The sequence below is a fragment of the Phyllobates terribilis genome, unplaced genomic scaffold, assembly GCF_046119375.1.
Source record: "Phyllobates terribilis strain yellow unplaced genomic scaffold, ASM4611937v1 Scaffold_1__5_contigs__length_1240528914, whole genome shotgun sequence".
NCBI classification, from domain to species: domain Eukaryota; kingdom Metazoa; phylum Chordata; class Amphibia; order Anura; family Dendrobatidae; genus Phyllobates; species Phyllobates terribilis.
In genome coordinates this window covers 13312606-13329238 of record NW_027362761.1, presented here as the reverse complement: position 1 = coordinate 13329238, position 16633 = coordinate 13312606, and the positions used below count along the sequence as shown (strand labels likewise).

At 46.9% G+C, this 16633-nt stretch overlaps 1 long non-coding RNA gene across 1 annotated transcript in view; it reads left to right on the top strand.

The window, feature by feature from the left end:
* Nucleotides 1–16633, top strand: part of LOC141165516 (uncharacterized) — a 37527-nt gene that overhangs the window by 1436 nt on the left and 19458 nt on the right. The gene's annotated exons all lie outside the window — the stretch shown is intronic.

Sequence of the window (16633 nt, the reverse complement as noted above, 5' to 3'; positions counted from 1 at the left end):
ACCAGCGATTTCTCATTTTTACAAGAAAACTTACAAAAACATTTTTTTAGGGACCACATCACGTTTGAAGTGACTTTGAGGGGCCTTTATGACAGAAAATACCCAAAAGTTACACCATTCTTGAGGGGTGCTCATTTTGAGCACCCCTCAAGGTGCTCAAAACCACATTCAAGAAGTTTATTAACCCTTCAGGTGCTTCACAGGAATTTTTGGAATGTGGAAGAAAACAATTAACATTTAACTTTTTTTTCATAAAAATTTTACTTTTTTTTTATTTTCGCAAGGGTAGCCGGAAAAAATGGTCCCCAAAATTTGTTGTGCAATTCCTTCTGAGCACACCGACACCCCATATGTGGGGGAAGACCACTGTTTGGGCGCACGGCTGGGTTCGGAAGGGAAGGAGCGCCATTTGGCTTTTTGAATGTAAAATTTGCTTGAATAATTAGCGGACGCCATGTTGCTGTTAGAACTCTCCTGTTAGTTTTTTTTCTATTTTGGTCACGTGACCTGCTGCCTATTTATTCCAGCTCAGCCCTTCTGGCTTTGCTGGACTTCAGTGTTATTTGACTCTCTATCTAGCTCGGTGCTTTTGTACCCATCTCTCTAGTTCGTTTGGTCCTTTGGACCTCTAAGTACTTTTTGTCTGTTTGTCTTTTTGCTCCGCTACAACATCTGCTAGGAGGTGTCCAATTTTGTCCCAGTCCTTAGTTCTTTTAGGGACCCCTCCCTTTATTCTATAGGTCTGCGTTCAGACTAGCTGAGGACGAAGGCGGGTCTGTTCACAAGGAACAGGTCGCCCGCTGCAACGTAGGGAATCAGCTTAGTCTTATTGTAGGGACAGATTCCCTTTCTTTCCTTAGTTCTTGTAGAAGATCATAACAGTTGCGTTTGGGGAGCCCTTGATGCACCTAAACAGTGGAAAAACCCCCACAAGTGACACCATTTTGGAAACTACACCTCTCAAGAAACTTATCTAGATGTGTGGTGAGCACCTTGAATCCCCAGGTGCTTCACAGAAGTTTATAACGTAGATCCGTGAAAATAAAAAAATCTAACTTTTTCCACAAAAATGATCTTTTAGCTCAAAATGTTTTTATTTTCACAAGGGTAAGAGGAGAAAATGGACCTCAAAAATTGTTGTGCAATTTCTCCTGTGGACTCCGATACCCCATATGTGGGAAAAATACAGTGTTTGGGCACACGGCAAAGTTCAGAAGGGAAGGAGCACTGTGTGACTTTTTGAACGCAAAATTGCTGGAATTGAGAGCGGACGCCATGTCTTGTTTGGAGAGCCCCTTATGTGCCTAAATAGTGGAAACCCCCCACATGTGACCCCATTTTGGAAACTAGACCCCTCAAGGATTTTATCAAGGGGTATAGTGAACATTTTGAACCCAGAGGTACGACACAGAATTTGATAACATTAGGTCATCATATTGAATAAGTTGTCATTAGTCTTGAGCGCAAGTGCTCGCTACTTGAGTTTGCATCGGGTGCTCGGGTATGCACCAAGTGTCGCGCGTGCTCGAGTCACTGCCCTGCTTGTTTCACAATTGTTAAAATTACCAAAATAACCATGCGGGGATCGCTCGTCCATGGCAGGCAATCCCCACAAGGTTTTTTTTGGGCCGCGAAGCATATGGGGCGGAGACTCGAGCACCCGTAATACTCAGTGCATACCCGAGCAACCGATGCTAACTCAAGTAGCGAGCGCTTGTGCTCAACACTAGTCGCCATATTGTCATAATTTATTTTTCTTTTGAAAAATTCCAACCCTAACCCTAGAATTTATTTTTTACGCCGTTCCTCGTGCGGTATAAGTGATTAGACGACTTTATTCTTCAGGTCGGTGCAATTACAGAGATACCAGATTCAGATCAGGTTTTTTTTTGGCAGCTGTCACACACTAAAAGACACTTTTTTTTTTTGCAATCATTTTTCCATATTTCAGCTGACAGTTATGTAAGGGCTTGTTTTTTGCAAGACAAGTTGACGTTTTTATTGGTACCATTTTCGGGCAAATTACATTTTTTGATCGCTTTCTATTCCGATTTTTGGGAGGCAGAATAAAAAAAAAACAACAATTCAGTAATTGTTTTTTTAAGCCGTTCTGCGTGTGGTAAAATTGATAATGCAGCTTTATTCTTCGGGTCAGTACGTTTACAGCTATACCACATTTATATTTTTTTATGTTTTAGCGCTTTTACACAAAAACTATTTTATAGAAAAAATTTTTTTTTTGCATCGCTTTATTCTGAGAGCTATGGCTGCATGCCCACTATGCGTTTTTCAAGCGTTTTTGCAGCGGAATTTCCGCAGCGAAAACGCTTGGTAATACGTGCCCCATGGTCCCCAATGATAATCCGTATGTGCTGTGCACATGCTGCAGAAATTTCCGCTGCAGATTATCATTGTTGAAAAATCCGCAGCATGTCCATTATTTTTGCGGACACGCGGCGTAATTGCCGCCATTGACTTGCATTGAATCGCATAACATCCGCATGACTACATGTGCACATGCGGATAATAAGCAATTCAATGTGCGGATGGTACCCGGGTCTGGAGAAGAGGAGACTCTCCTCCAGACCCGGGTACTATAGTACCTGTTAAAAAAAAAAAAAATTAAAATAAAAAAAATATATACATTATACTCACCTTCCGATGTCCCCCGCTCTGCTCCCGGCGTCGCTGCTGGCTCCCCGGCGGTTTGCGATGGTGTTAAAGGACCTTCCATGACGTCATTTAGTCATGTGACAGGTCATGCGACCGCATTTGGCTGCGTACTGCGCCGCAGCCTTGTATTGCGCAACCGACGGTGAGTCACTGAGACTTCCGCTCTGCTGGCAGTACGCAGCCAAACGGGGCCGGAGGGAAATAAAGCGCGCTCCATGGGGGTGGCGCTTTGCGCATGCGTGGGAGGGGAGGCAGAGCAGAGCACGTCATAGGGCCTGTCCCAGTACCCTGTGACGTGCAGGGGAGGGGGGGATATGGTAACTTAGCACAGAGGTGGCGATTTAATGGAATAGTAAGCAGATAGGAGGGGATTTCTTCCCGTCCCCTGGACGCCAAGCATCTGGAAAACAGACTTTATATAACCAGATTTCTCTGCAATCAGACCTCTGCTATGGGCCATACGAGTAAGTATAGATTTACTTTTCTATCACCTGTATGCCCATAGTAGAGGTCTGATATCGCCCAGGGGGGTGACACATTCCCTTTAAGAGAAGTGAAGTTAATACGAAGCACCCCTTCAAATGTAGGTACCCTAGCCAAGTTGAAATAGTGGCTGCTCAGAGCCTCATATTTCATTTATGATATATGTAAACCCAAATTCTGCCAGTAAGACTCAAAGATTGTCTTATTTTCTATTTTAATCTCAACCAATTGCTAATTCAGCCTGGCTCAGTAATTTGTAGAAGGCATCATTTACATACAGCGTACTAGAGTTCCCTGTAATTGTAGATATAGAGTTACAGGTTCGCACCTTAAGTAAGATTATATTGCTATTCTATTATATTACTCATATGGATAGTGCTGCAAAAATATCTGTCATCATTAAAAATGTAGCAACCGTTACAATAGAGCAATGTCTCAGGAAGCTTTGCTCTAACGTATAAAATACTCAGCTCTTTTGTTTTCCACAAAGATAAAGCTGGAGTGTCCTAGAGATGTGTCCTGCCCATCTTACCTCTGAATGATAGCTGTGCAGGGACTTAAAGGGAACCTGTCAACTGATGCCTGAACTTAGGACACCCTTTAAGAGAACCTGTCACATCGCCATGATGTCTGATCTGCAATCAGCGTGCTACAGAACAGGAGCAACAGAATAAATTGATATGTAAGTTTGTGGGAAAAGGTTTAAAGGAGGGAATCTGTCACCAGGTTTTTGCTACCCCATTTGAGAGCAGCATAACATAGGCGTGGAGACCCTGATACCAGCAATGTGTTACTTACTGGGCTGATTGATGTCATGTTGATACAATCAGTGTTTTCTCTTCTGCAGATGTACCTGTTCTCTGAATGCTGAGCTCTGTATAACTCCACCCACACCACTGATTGGCAGCTTTCTGTACGCTGTGCATAGGCAGATAGCTGCCATTCAAAGGGGAGCGGGGTTATACAGATCTCATGTATGTAGAAGACTAATGTCAGCAGGTTTATTAGTCATTTAATGATAATTAAATTAATCAAAACTACAGCAAGTAGACCAGTAAGTGACACATACCAGGAATTGGGGTCTCGGTCTCTACAATATGCTGCTCTTGGATTAGGTGGCAAAAATTTGATGACAGATTCCCTATAATATAACCTGTATGTATTCAGATCCCTGCTTATTCTAGAATTAGGAGTCCTGCAGGCAGTCTTATTCACAGATTTAACAATCTTTCCTTTATGACTGGGATAGCTGTCAATCACTAAGTAGGACCACCAAAACTACAGTATATATCAATCTGCCCAGCTAATCCTGCTTTTTACCGTGATGGTGGCAGATCAGACTGTATTATGTGGTACAAGGTGAGCTTTAATAGTTCTAGTGGTGATGAGTGTAAGTATGTAAATGTAAAAATGAATGTATCCAGTGTCAGAAAAAAGTTTTTTACTTACCTGCATCATGCTGCACTTTGTGCTGGCGAATTTAAGTAGAAGTTCCATGTATTTATTGGATGCATTCATTCCTCCACCCTCCTGCGACTCCCTGCCCAAAATAATAGAATTAGTCCTTACTGGTAATTCGGTTTCTAGAAGCCTTCCACAACAGAATTGGAGGATGTTGTCCACACCCTATTTGGGGACAGGAACATAGAGAGATTAAAAGCCCCTCCCCACCTTCAATCCCCAGTGTTTACCAAGATCACCTGGAAAAATGGTTACCTGACAGTTATATGGAATCCATAGGGGGGGGAAATTCGTGCTGTCGTGGAAGGCTTCTAGAAACCGAATTACCGGTAAGGACTAATTCTATTTTCTCAATACGCCTTCCACGACAGCATTGGAGGAATACCAGTGATATTTTATTAGGGAGGGACAATAGCTTGTAGGACTTTCCTACCAAAAGCTAAATCCCTAGAGGATGATAAATCTAATCTACAGTATAATGTTTAGAAAACGTATGAAGGGAAGACCATGTAGCTGCCCTGCAAATCTGCTCAGTAGAAGCGCCCGCTCTTTCGGCCCATGAAGTTGATGTGGATCTGGTAGAATGAGCCTTTAAGGCAATCTGTGGATTCATTTGTTGATTGCTATAAGCTTCCCCAATTGCCTTTTTGATCCAGTTTGCTATAGTGGACTTAGCTGCCTTCCTTTCTCTGTTCTGCCCTGAGTGCTGTATAAATAGGTTCCCATCCAATCTCCAAGACTCAGTTTGTTGAAGATAATAAAGGACAGTTCTGCGGACATCTAGGAGGTGGAACTCTGCTTCCTTTGGATTGGAAGGATTCTGGCAGAAGGAGGGAAGGATGATTTCCTGGGAACGATGGAAGTCCGTAACTACCTTTGGGAGAAAGGAAGGGTCCAGGCGAAGCGTAATTCTATCTTCGGTCACATTCATGTAAGGTTCTCTGATAGAAAGGGCCTTAAGTTCTCCTACTCTCCGTGCTGAAGTGATGGCTACTAAGAAAGCAGTCTTATGAGAGAGTCTGTATTGAGCTAGAGGATAGAGGCTCAAAGGGAGAGAGGGTTAAACCCTTGAGTACCACATTTAGATCCTAGGATGGGATCTGAGACTGAATTTTTGGGTGAAGTCTGAGTGCTGAAGTTATGAATCTCTTGATCCACCTATGAGAGGCCAAATCTTGGTCGAATATGGAACCTAGGGCTGAAATCTGCACCTTAAGACTGCTGGGTTTGAGACACAACTCCAATCCACTCTGTAGAAAATCAAGGATCCGAGCAATGTTGGGATGTGAGGTATCAGGAATATCCGGGGCGTACCATGATAGGAATTTTTTCCATATTTTGCCGTATATCGCGTTGGTTACTGGCTTCCTACTCTGTTGAAGAGTATTTATAACTTCTTCCGAGAGACCTTTGGATCTTAAGATCTCGGCTTCAGTAACCAGGCTGCTACGTTTAGCCACTGAGGATTGGGATGGAACAGGGGCCCTTGAGAAAGAAGGTTGTTGACCTGTGGTAGTATTACCGGACCCTCTAGTTCTGTGATGGCCCCGAACCAAGGCCTTTTGGGCCACAGGGGGGGCCACCAGAATTGTTGCCACTCTCTCTAGCCTGTCTTTATGGATGGTTCTTGCTATCAGCGGTATCGGAGGGAACGCATAGACCAGCTTGAAATGCCAGGGTTGGGCTAATGCGTCCTAATTCATGCCATTGTCTCGTCTGTCCTATGAAAAGAAGAGGGGAAGTTTTGCGTTTGACCGACTGGCAAAGAGATCTACCTCGGGGAGACCCCATTTTGCTACCAGCGACTGGAAAATCTGAGGATTCAGGTTCCATTCTCCTGGCTGGAAATCTTTCCTGCTTAGAAAGTCTGCTTGGACGTTGTTTGAGCCTTTCAGGTGGATTGCTGAAAGTGATAGGAGATGTAGTTCTGCCCAAAAAAATATTCGGCCTGCAATCTGTTTTAGGCTGTGTACCTTCGTACCTCCTTGATGACATAGGAAGGCAACTGTAGTCACATTGTCCGAGAGAATCTTGATGTGAGAACCCTGGATTAAGTTGACTGCCGCTCTGAGCGTTTTTTTCTACCGCCATTAGCTCCCTGAAGTTGGAAGATCTGGCACTGATCTCGGGACTCCATCTGCCTTGAATGGCAATCTGGGCCACCATAGCTCCCCAGCCTCGTAGACTGGCGTCGGTAGTCACTGTAATCAGAGGGTCCTGGGTCCAAGAAATCCCCCTCTGAAGATTTCGGGAGCTTAGCCACCAAGAAAGAGAAACTTTTATCCGACCGGGGGTCTTGAACCGTTTGTTTAGTGAGTCCCTTTGTCTGTTCCAGGATCTTAGGATATGATCCTGGAGAGGCCTTGAGTGGGCCTGGGCCCACAACACCGACTGAATACAGGCTGTCATAGACCCCAATACGGACATTGTCGCTCTCAACGTTGGATTCTCTTGGCGTCTGAAATTTGAGATTTTGGAATTGAGAGCTGTCTGATGCTCCAATGGTAGAAAGGACATCTGTTTGTTGGAGTCCAGCAATACACCAAGGAACTTCCTCCTTGATGAAGGGAGGAGTTCCGATTTTTTTTTTTTTAGGTTTGGGACCCAACCTAAAGACCGAAGGGTTCTTAAGGTTATAGAGACGTGAAGATTGAGAGTTGCTACTGAAGGAGCGACAATCAACATGTCGTCTAAATATGGAATTATGCACACGCCCTGTTTCTGGATGAGTGCAACTTCTGCCATAATCTTCGTAAACACCCGGGGTGCTGAAGAGATGCCGAAGGGCAGTACATTGTACTGGTAGTGAACTGTTATATTGTCCCTGAGGACTGCAAACCGCAGGAACTTCCTGTGGGACGGATGAATAGGCACATGGTAGTATGCATCCTTTAAATCTATGGTCGCCATGACGAAGTCTTTCCCTATTAGGGGAATAGTTGATTTTATAGACTCCTATCTTGAAACGTCTGTATTTGATGTGACGGTTTAGGGACTTCAGGTTGATTATGATGCGTGGGGTCCCTGATGGTTTCGGTATTAGGAATATTTTCGAGTAGTGACCCGTCCCCTCCTGGCCAGGGGGAACCAGAGACACCACTCCCGAATTTAGAAGGTCTTTTAGGGCGATCGATAGGAGATCCCCGAGAGGGAAGGAACGTGACCCTCGGGACCTGAGGGGGGCGACTCTCGAATTCCAATAGAAGACCCTCCTCGATGGTATTGAGGATCCACTGGCAGGAATATATTGCCTGCCACTGGGGAAAGAAATTCGAGAGACGCCCCCCTACATTGATCAAGTCATTGCCTGTCCTGCTGCTGGTGGTGTTGCTGGGGTACAAGGATGTTGTGACCCTTGCCGCCTTTGGGATAGCTCCAGCGCCCAGATTTTCCCTTTCCTCTATACTGTGAGGGGTGACTTTGGGAAGGCCGAAAGGAACGTTTCTTAGCCTGTTTCTGTTCAGGAAGGGTTTTCTTCCTGTCCGAGGCCTTTTCCAGAATTTCATCCAGGGCTGGGCCAAATACATATTTTCCTTGGAATGGAATGGAACAGAGCTTGACTTTAGAGGTGACGTCCCCACTCCATGTTTTGAGCCATAGTGCACGGCGAGCAGTATTGGACAGGACAGGTGCCCTGGCCGCGATACGGACTGACTCAGCTGAGGCGTCCACTAAGAAACCTGTGGCTTTTTGAAGGAGAGGGATGGAGTCAAGCAGGTCTGCCCTGGATGTGCCCTGAGACAGATGTTCCTCCAGTTGGGTCAGCCATTTGAAGAGGGATCTGGCCACACAAGTCGAGGAAATATTGACTTTGGGAGAGGCAGAGGAGGTTTCCCATGTTTTTTTAAGGACGCTTTCCATTTTGCGGTCCAAAGGATCCTTTAATTGGGACGAGTCCTCAAAGGGAAGTGAGGTTTTCCTCACTACCCTAGCCATCTGGATGTCCACCTTAGGGACTTCCCACTCAAACCCTTCACCCTCTAACGGAAACCTATGTTTTAATTCCGAAGGGGTGGTGAGACGATTTTCCGGGGACTCCCATTCCTGTCGGATGAGATCTCTAATTACCTCATGGACTGGAAAACCAGTCTGTTTCTTAGTTTTAAGACCCCTAAACATCTCGTCTTGAACAGAACAGGGAACCTCCACTTCTTCCAGCCACATAGTGCCTCTAACAGCGTCCAGTAGTTCCTCTAAGTTGTCCGAGGAAAAATAATATCTACCTGTTTCTACTGTTTTGGCTGGCCCTACGGATGCCAATTCCTCAAAATCATCAGAGGCTGAGCTACTAGCGTCCATAGAGACCACATCTGAGTCTAATTCTTGGATCTTCCTCTTCTTAGGGGGAGAGGGTCTGGAGGAGGAATAGACAGGTCTGGCAGCAAAGGAGGCCTGGACCTCCTGTTTAACAAGTGATCTAAGCTCCTCGATCAGTGAGGCGTTTTCTTCTCTAATTATTTTATCCGTACAGGGCTGGCACAACTTCTTCTTATAGGATGAGGACAGCTTTTTTGTACAGATGCCACATCTACGGGGCTGGTCTTTATCCTTCTTAGAAGCGGGGGCCTTGTCTTCCTAAGAAAGGGGAAGAGGAGGGAACCCATGTGAATAGAAGGAGGGGAGATCTAGTGTCATCTAAAAAAGGAGGCCAAGATAACCCCATAGTGACCACCCAGGTACTACTCACTGTAGCCGAGGGCATGCTGGGCTCTGCAGATGCAGGGGTACAGGACCTATCACGTTCCATAGTGGGAATATGGTAGGAATAGCCTTACCTTTTGGTGTCTTCAGGCGGGTTTTAAATAAAACAGTGCCTCCCAGCAAGGGACCTCAGTCCCCTCCCCTTTCCGGTCACTTTAAGGGCCAATCCAGGGTTGGTATGGGCCTTGATGGCCCTGCCATTCAGCGTCCCACGTGGAACGCCCTGACCGGAGCGATGGGACCGCAGTGACTTCAACTGCCGCGCACGCGCCCAAACCGCCTGTTGGCTCAGGAGCGTGGAACCCACATGTCAGCGTGGAACGCTCAGGCCAGAGCGGCAGGGCCCGCGTCGACGTCACATCTGGCAACGTCCGCGCTCCAGGAAAGAGGAGATGCCGGAGAGCAGGAGCGGCCTCCGGCATGAATGAACCCCTGGCTTGCTTTACCCTCAGTGGGGCGCAGGATGCCAGGGTGGTCCCCAAAGGGGAGCAGCAAGGAGAGAGGAGGGAGCACCCCGACAGACCACTGCCCGACAACACAGGTAAAATATACAGCCCTGCCGGCCCGACAGCACTGCAAGATCTCTCCATGCCCCAAGGGGGACAGGAAAACACTGGGGATTGACGGTGGGGAGGGGCCTTTAATCTCTCTATGTTCCTGTCCCCCAATAGGGCGTGGACAACATCCTCAAATGCTTTTGTGGAAGGCGTATGGAGAAAAATTGTTGAGTTTTGTTAGCTCCAAAAGGAAAAGTCTGTCAATTACAGGCAGGGGGTGGCTTATTTACTGCATCTCCTGCTCACAGTCGCCAGCACAAAGTACCGTGTGCTGCAGATTATATACACCCAGTTCTGACCCTGGAAACGTAAAAATAATTGTGAGAGCCAACGATTTCCCTTCATGAGATCATTCATCAGATACACCCTGCTGCAGTTCAATGGTTCCCAACAACTTTCTTCTGAATAAATGCCTTCTTTGCTATAAGGATCTATCACTTTATCATGTTTACTTTTCACTGGGCAAACTCCCCTTTTGTACAGGTGGATTGGCTCCTTGTGTCCTGAGGAGTAGTCATATTCTCTTATTCCACTCCCCCATCACCCCATATTTGTTGACCAACCAATCTCAGGCCACGTTCACACGTTCACTATTTGGTCAGTATTTTACCTCAGTATTTGTAAGCTAAAACCAGGAGTGGGTGATAAATACAGAAGTGGTGACGAGTTTCTATTATACTTTTCCTCTGACATCTGCATGACAGCGTGGCAAATCAGATGTTCATGGGCGGAGCCAAATTTTTTTTTTTAATTTTTTTTTTTGTGTGTGAACAAGCCGGAACTTCGAACACGAACCCGAATTTGAAATGCCGAACAAGTTCGCTCAACACTAGTTGTAACTAGTGTTGAGCCACCCCCGTAGTGTTCGAGTTCGGTTTGGTTCGTCGAACACCCGTGTGTTCGTCGAACACCTTCGAACACCGTTAAAACCAATGGCAGGCAAACAAAAACACATAGAAACAGATAGAAAACACCTTCAAAGGTGTCCAAAAGCTGACAAACTGCTCAGAAGACACAACTAACACATGGAAAAGTGACAAGTACATATAGTCATGCGAAAAGAAAAGAGGTGGAGGAGTAAAAGGAGGGGGAGACACAGATATAGGCATGTCATGCCCTTCTAAAATCCAAAAAGTGAGAAGCCGACACGGCCAGTCCGCTCCTGCCCGTGCCACCTCCGTGTCGCCGGGTTTGTGCCAGAGCCGCGGTGAACCCTGACGGCCAGTCCCCCTCTCCCAATACTGGTGCCTGTCCGCTGGTGGGTCGAGCGAGCCCCCCTGTGGTGGAGGCAGCTCTAAGCTTTTTAATTTAAATTGTCTCTCTAATTTGAATGAATACACTTTAAATCCATTTACAAGGATCTATTGGAGGGCAAGTCTCATGCCAGCAGCCACGTAATTCCAGCTCCAGTAGCGTCCACTAAAGCTGCTGCAGTTAAAAAGCTTTTATAAGGATCGAGCTCAGCTGTCCACCGCAAGGCATCCTACTGCCAGTTCCAGCCCCTATTCCTTGGGGTGCCTCCTGATGCTCTTCACTGAGTATCCCGTGGTCCCGAAGCATTTCCTTTGAAAAAATGAAGTGTCCAAACTACAGGTGGTGTAGCTTGCTTAACAGCCGGGATAATCCGCTGACTAGCAGACACTGCTACTAGGCACAAAGTATTTCCTGGGCTAGATGCAGTTAAAAATTTGTAATTAGATACTCTCGTTGGATGCTTAGAAAGCATTCCATAGAGTCTCCTGGCACGCCATAAATGATTCTCTTAAAAAGCTTGGGGTAGGGGTCTAGGGGACCCTTTTATAGCCAAAATCACGGCCCTGTATCGCAATACGTCACCTAGGCTGAAGATAAATGGAACTGTAGCACCCTGAGGGCTCGGTTGCTACAGAGGTATTGCACCTCACCCAGAGGTGTGATATCTCACTCTCGGGTAAGGATGGAGTGTGGATCAGGACCCGACACCTGCATGCATTACACCACATTGCCGTGGGGCTGGGCGACCAATATGCCCCTGAGATGGGCACGACAGTCCCTGTCCCTGGCTGGAGTGGGGGAAGGGAACACTGAGGAAGGGGAACCCTGTAGTACAGGAGCAGGGAGGAAGCAGTTCCTGGGTGCATTGAGAAGGGAGTATAAAAGGTGGGCACCATCTTAGTTCAGTGCAGAGAAGTCTGAGCAGAAGTGACAGGGAGCAGGGGCTCTGCATGAGCTCTGCTCCGGAGGCGGGCCTAGTAACAGAGGCCCAGGCCTGGAAGAGGGAGAAGGCTCCAGGAACGAGGAACGAAGGGATCCCAGGGGTGCGGACGGGCGAGTCACCACCGCACGCCCGAATCCACCTGCGTGGAGGGGTCAGGCCAAAGGGGGAGACCGGTCCCCGAAACTAGTGGAGGCAGGAAACGACCCTCAGCTAGAAACCGGAGGCTGTGACATTTTATGTGGCGCAGCCCCTCGCTACACCCGCTAGGAAGGCACCACATAGGGTCAGGGAAACTGGCGCCAAGTTTACCAAGAGGAGGCCCGAGGCAGCCGGACAGAAGGGTTGGTAAGAAAGGCCAGACAAAGGACACACAAAGGGGGTCCTGTGAAGCGCTCCAAAGTTATCTGGGAGTTGTCTGAGCCCCTCACCTGGTGAGCACAGTATGACGTGGGCAGCCGTTACCTGCAGACGTGGTCTGGATAATAAGAACTGTGAGTAAAGGCCCTGGACTGCATCACTGACTCCGTGTTGTTACTGCTGCTGCCCTGCACCATCACCCCCATCCACCGCATACACTGCCCTGAGGCTATACTCCTCCCGTGGGGAGTTATGCTACGCTCTGCTGCACCCACAACACCAGCCTCAGCGGTCTGCCCTGCAGCGGCGGTTCACTCTGACCGCAATCCACGGGTGGCGTAGTCGGACATTTAAACATCAAAACCACATAAATAGTTCCGCCACTGGTTTGACCGCCCTGAGCCACGGAATCGGGTCGCCGCCACGGAGACTACAACCACCAGCATCCACCAAAAAGGGTCCGGCTCCGGGTGTCCCAAGGCCCAGGGGGTGCATCAGAACATTTTCATCAACTTTCACAATCACCAATGGGACAAGGCAGGGATGTCCTCTGTCCCCTCTCTTATACATCCTAGTGACGGAGCACCTGCTCTCATCAATTCGCCATAACCCCAATATTAGGTGGATTGAGGTGGGAGGCACCGAGTACAAGTGCTCTCTATTTGCTGATGATGTCCTAGTATATATCACTCAATCACATATATCCATCCATGCTGTTATGGCTGAAATAGATCACTTTGTTACATGGTCTAATTTTAAAATCAATGCAGCGAAGTCTGAGGCCCTCGATGTCTCCCTCCCCAAATCCATACAGGATTCCATCCAGTCCAACTTTCCCTTTGCCTGGCCCTCACAGGGTATCAAACACTTAGGAATTCCTATTCATAGAGATCTCTCCCATCTATGTTATCTTAATTTTGGGCCCTTTATTGAACAACTCCATACAGACCACGGTTGGCAAGTTAGAACTGTAAGATTCACTACGTGAACCACTGGTGTTTTGTGGAAAAGCACATGTACACTGTGTTCCAAATTATTATGCAAAAAGTGTTTAGGAGTGATAAGGGAAGAATTTGTTTGTTTGTCAGTTAAACTCATTGATGGTGATGTGTGTCAGGGCTCTTTATATCACTGTAAGCAATTGCAGACACCTGTGCTAATTAGTTTGGCAGGTGTGTCCAATGAAAGGCAAGACTACTTAAGAAGGCTGTCCCACATTATTAAGCAGCCTACATTTTCTGCCAAAATGGGAAAGAAAAAGGATGTGTCGGCTGCTGAGAAGCAACAGATTGTGGAGTGTTTAGGTCAAGGCATGACTACAATCAACATTGTGCGATGATCAGGATGAAGTGTCTTGGCAATCAAGAAGTATGTAGCTGATTCACAGTACACACGTGTGCGTGCTGATAAGGGCAAATGGAGGACTCTTTCCTACAGGCAATTACGTCAGGTTAAAAGAGCAGCGGCAAAAAAGCCTTGTCATAGCAGCAGACAAGTTTTTGAAGCTGCTGGTGCCTCCAACGTCCCCCGAACAACAAGATGCAGGGTCCTTCAGAGGTTTGCAGCTGTGCGTACGCCATCCTGTCGACCTCCTCTATCCACTTCACACAAGCAGAAACGGCTCCAGTGGGCCAAACATTACATGAAGACTGATTTCCAAACTGTTTTGTTCACGGATGAGTGCCGTGCAACGCTCGATGGTCCAGATGGATGGAGTGGAGGATGGCTGGTTGATGGACACCCCATGCAAACACGGCTACAGCGTCAACAAGGAGGAGGTGGAGTAATGTTTTGGGCTGGAATCATGGGGAGAGAGATTGTCGGTCCCTTTAGGATCCCTGAAGGGGTAAAGATGAACTCCATAATGTATGTGGAATTTCTCAAACAGCAGTTCCTGCCATGGTTCAAGAAGAACAGTGTATTCCACAGCAAGATCATTTTTATGCATGATAATGCACCATCTCATGCTGCACATAAAACATCTGCATCTCTGGCTGATATGGGCATAAAAGGGGACAAACTTATGGTGTGACTCCCATGCTCCCCTGACCTCTACCCCATTCAGAACCTCTGGAGCATCATCAAAAGGAGTGTCTATGATGGCGGGAGGCAGTTCACATCTAAGCCACAGCTCTGGGAGGGTATTCTGTCCTCATGCAAAACAATTGAAGCAGAAACCATCCAAAACCTGACAAATTCAATGGACGAGAGAGTTCAGAAGCTCCTTTCGAACAAGGGGTCCTATGTGAAAATGTAACATCACCTAGAATAAAGTTTTGAGTTGAAAACTGTTTGATTTCAGTTTCTAATAACCTACTAATGCTTATAATTTCAAAAATGACCATTTTTTTGGTCTTTATTAAAATGAAAAGGTTGATCGAAAAGTTTGGGGGGATCTAAGAGTGTGGCAACCCAGTAGTCAGGATTACTTCGAATTCTGACAATATGAGGGTCATGTTGCTGGTAGTGCAGCAAGAAGGCACTTATGTGTCTTGCGCATCTCGGAGCCCCAAAATTATTTTCCGGGCTAGATGCAGCTAAAAATTATTATTAATTTTAAATCTGGTGGAGCTTAGTATAGATGGCCTAATAGAATCAGTACTGCACACTGCTAGAAAGCCCAAATTATTTTCCAGCCAAGATACAGATAAACATGATTAGTAATTTTAAATCTGTTGGAGCTTATTATAGATGGCCTAATAGAATCAGTGCTGCACACTGCTACAAAGCCCAAATTATTTTCCAGCCAAGATACAGATAAACATGATTAGTAATTTGAAAGCTTAAAACGGTTGGTGAGGTGATTTTAACCAATCATCAAGCTTTTACTCTCCCCAGGATGACACAGGGGTAGAAAAGTTGTTTCGGATCCATGATTTGTTCATCTTTATGAACGTGAGTCTGTCTACATTATCAGTGGAGAGCCGCGTGCGCTTATCTGTCAGCACACCACCAGCAGCGCTGAACACACGTTCAGACAGAACGCTGGCTGCGGGGCATGACAAGATTTCCAAAGCGTAAGTGGCTAGCTCCGGCCATTTATCCAGATTGGAAGCCCAAAAAGAGCAAGGGTCCAGTGACAGTCATGGCTTCAATGTTTACTTGGAGATACTCCTGTACCATCGTCTCTAGGCGTTGACTATGTGTCAGACTTCTTGTCTCCCGTGGCCTTGCAAAGGATGGGCTAAAAAAGTGGTGAAATGATTCCGCAAAATTGATGTTACCAGCAGATACTGTGGTTCTGTTACGGTTTGAGTGCTGAACACTCGACGGTCCCACGGTTGGCAAGTTGGAAAGGTGAGATTCACTACGTGCACCACTGGTGTTTTGTGGAAAAGCACATGTAAGATTCTGCAACAGTCTCTGCTGATACTCCTGCATGCGTGCATCCCTTTCTATGGCAAGAATAATTTCTGCAAATTTACTTTTGTACCGGGGATCTAACCGTGTGGCAACCCAGTAGTCAGGATTATTTCTAATTCTCACAATTAGAGGGTCATGTTGCAGGTAGTGCAGCAAGAAGGCACTCATGTGTGTTGCGCATCCAGGAGCACCAAGTCCCTGTTGTGTTGGTGGCGAGGTAACAATCATGCTTCCTTCCTCTGTCCTCTCCCCCCAACCTCGCACAACAGAAATGTGATCAAGGTCTCCCTCATCTGATGAGTCTTCCATTTCTTCCTGGGCTCCTGCACCTTCCTCACTAGTTTGGCTGCTACCATGCGCCCTGGTAAAACCATCTCCCCCACCCTCACATGCCTGCCGCCTTGGTGCTGCCGACCGTCTGGACCTTGCAGATGTTAGCCCTTCCTCATACATCTCCTCCTCCTCTACTTCCTCCACCTCCTCTTGTGCCACCACCTGACTCCGAATTCTGTTTAACATGTGCTCCAGCATGTAAATCACCGGAATAGTCATGCTGATAATGGCATCGTCAGCACTAAACATCTTCGTCGCCATTTCAAAACTGTGCAGAAGGGTGCATAGGTCCCTGATCTGAGACCACTCCTCCAGCGTGATTTGCCCCACCTCTGGATCTCGTTGGCCCAGGCTATACGTCAGAACGTATTGCACCAGGGCTTGTCGGTGCTGCCACAGTCGCTGCAACATGTGCAGAGTTGAATTCCACCGGGTAGGCACATCGCATTTTAGCCGGTGAAGTGGCAGGCCCAACGACTTCTGTAGAGATGTAAGTCGCTGAGCTGCG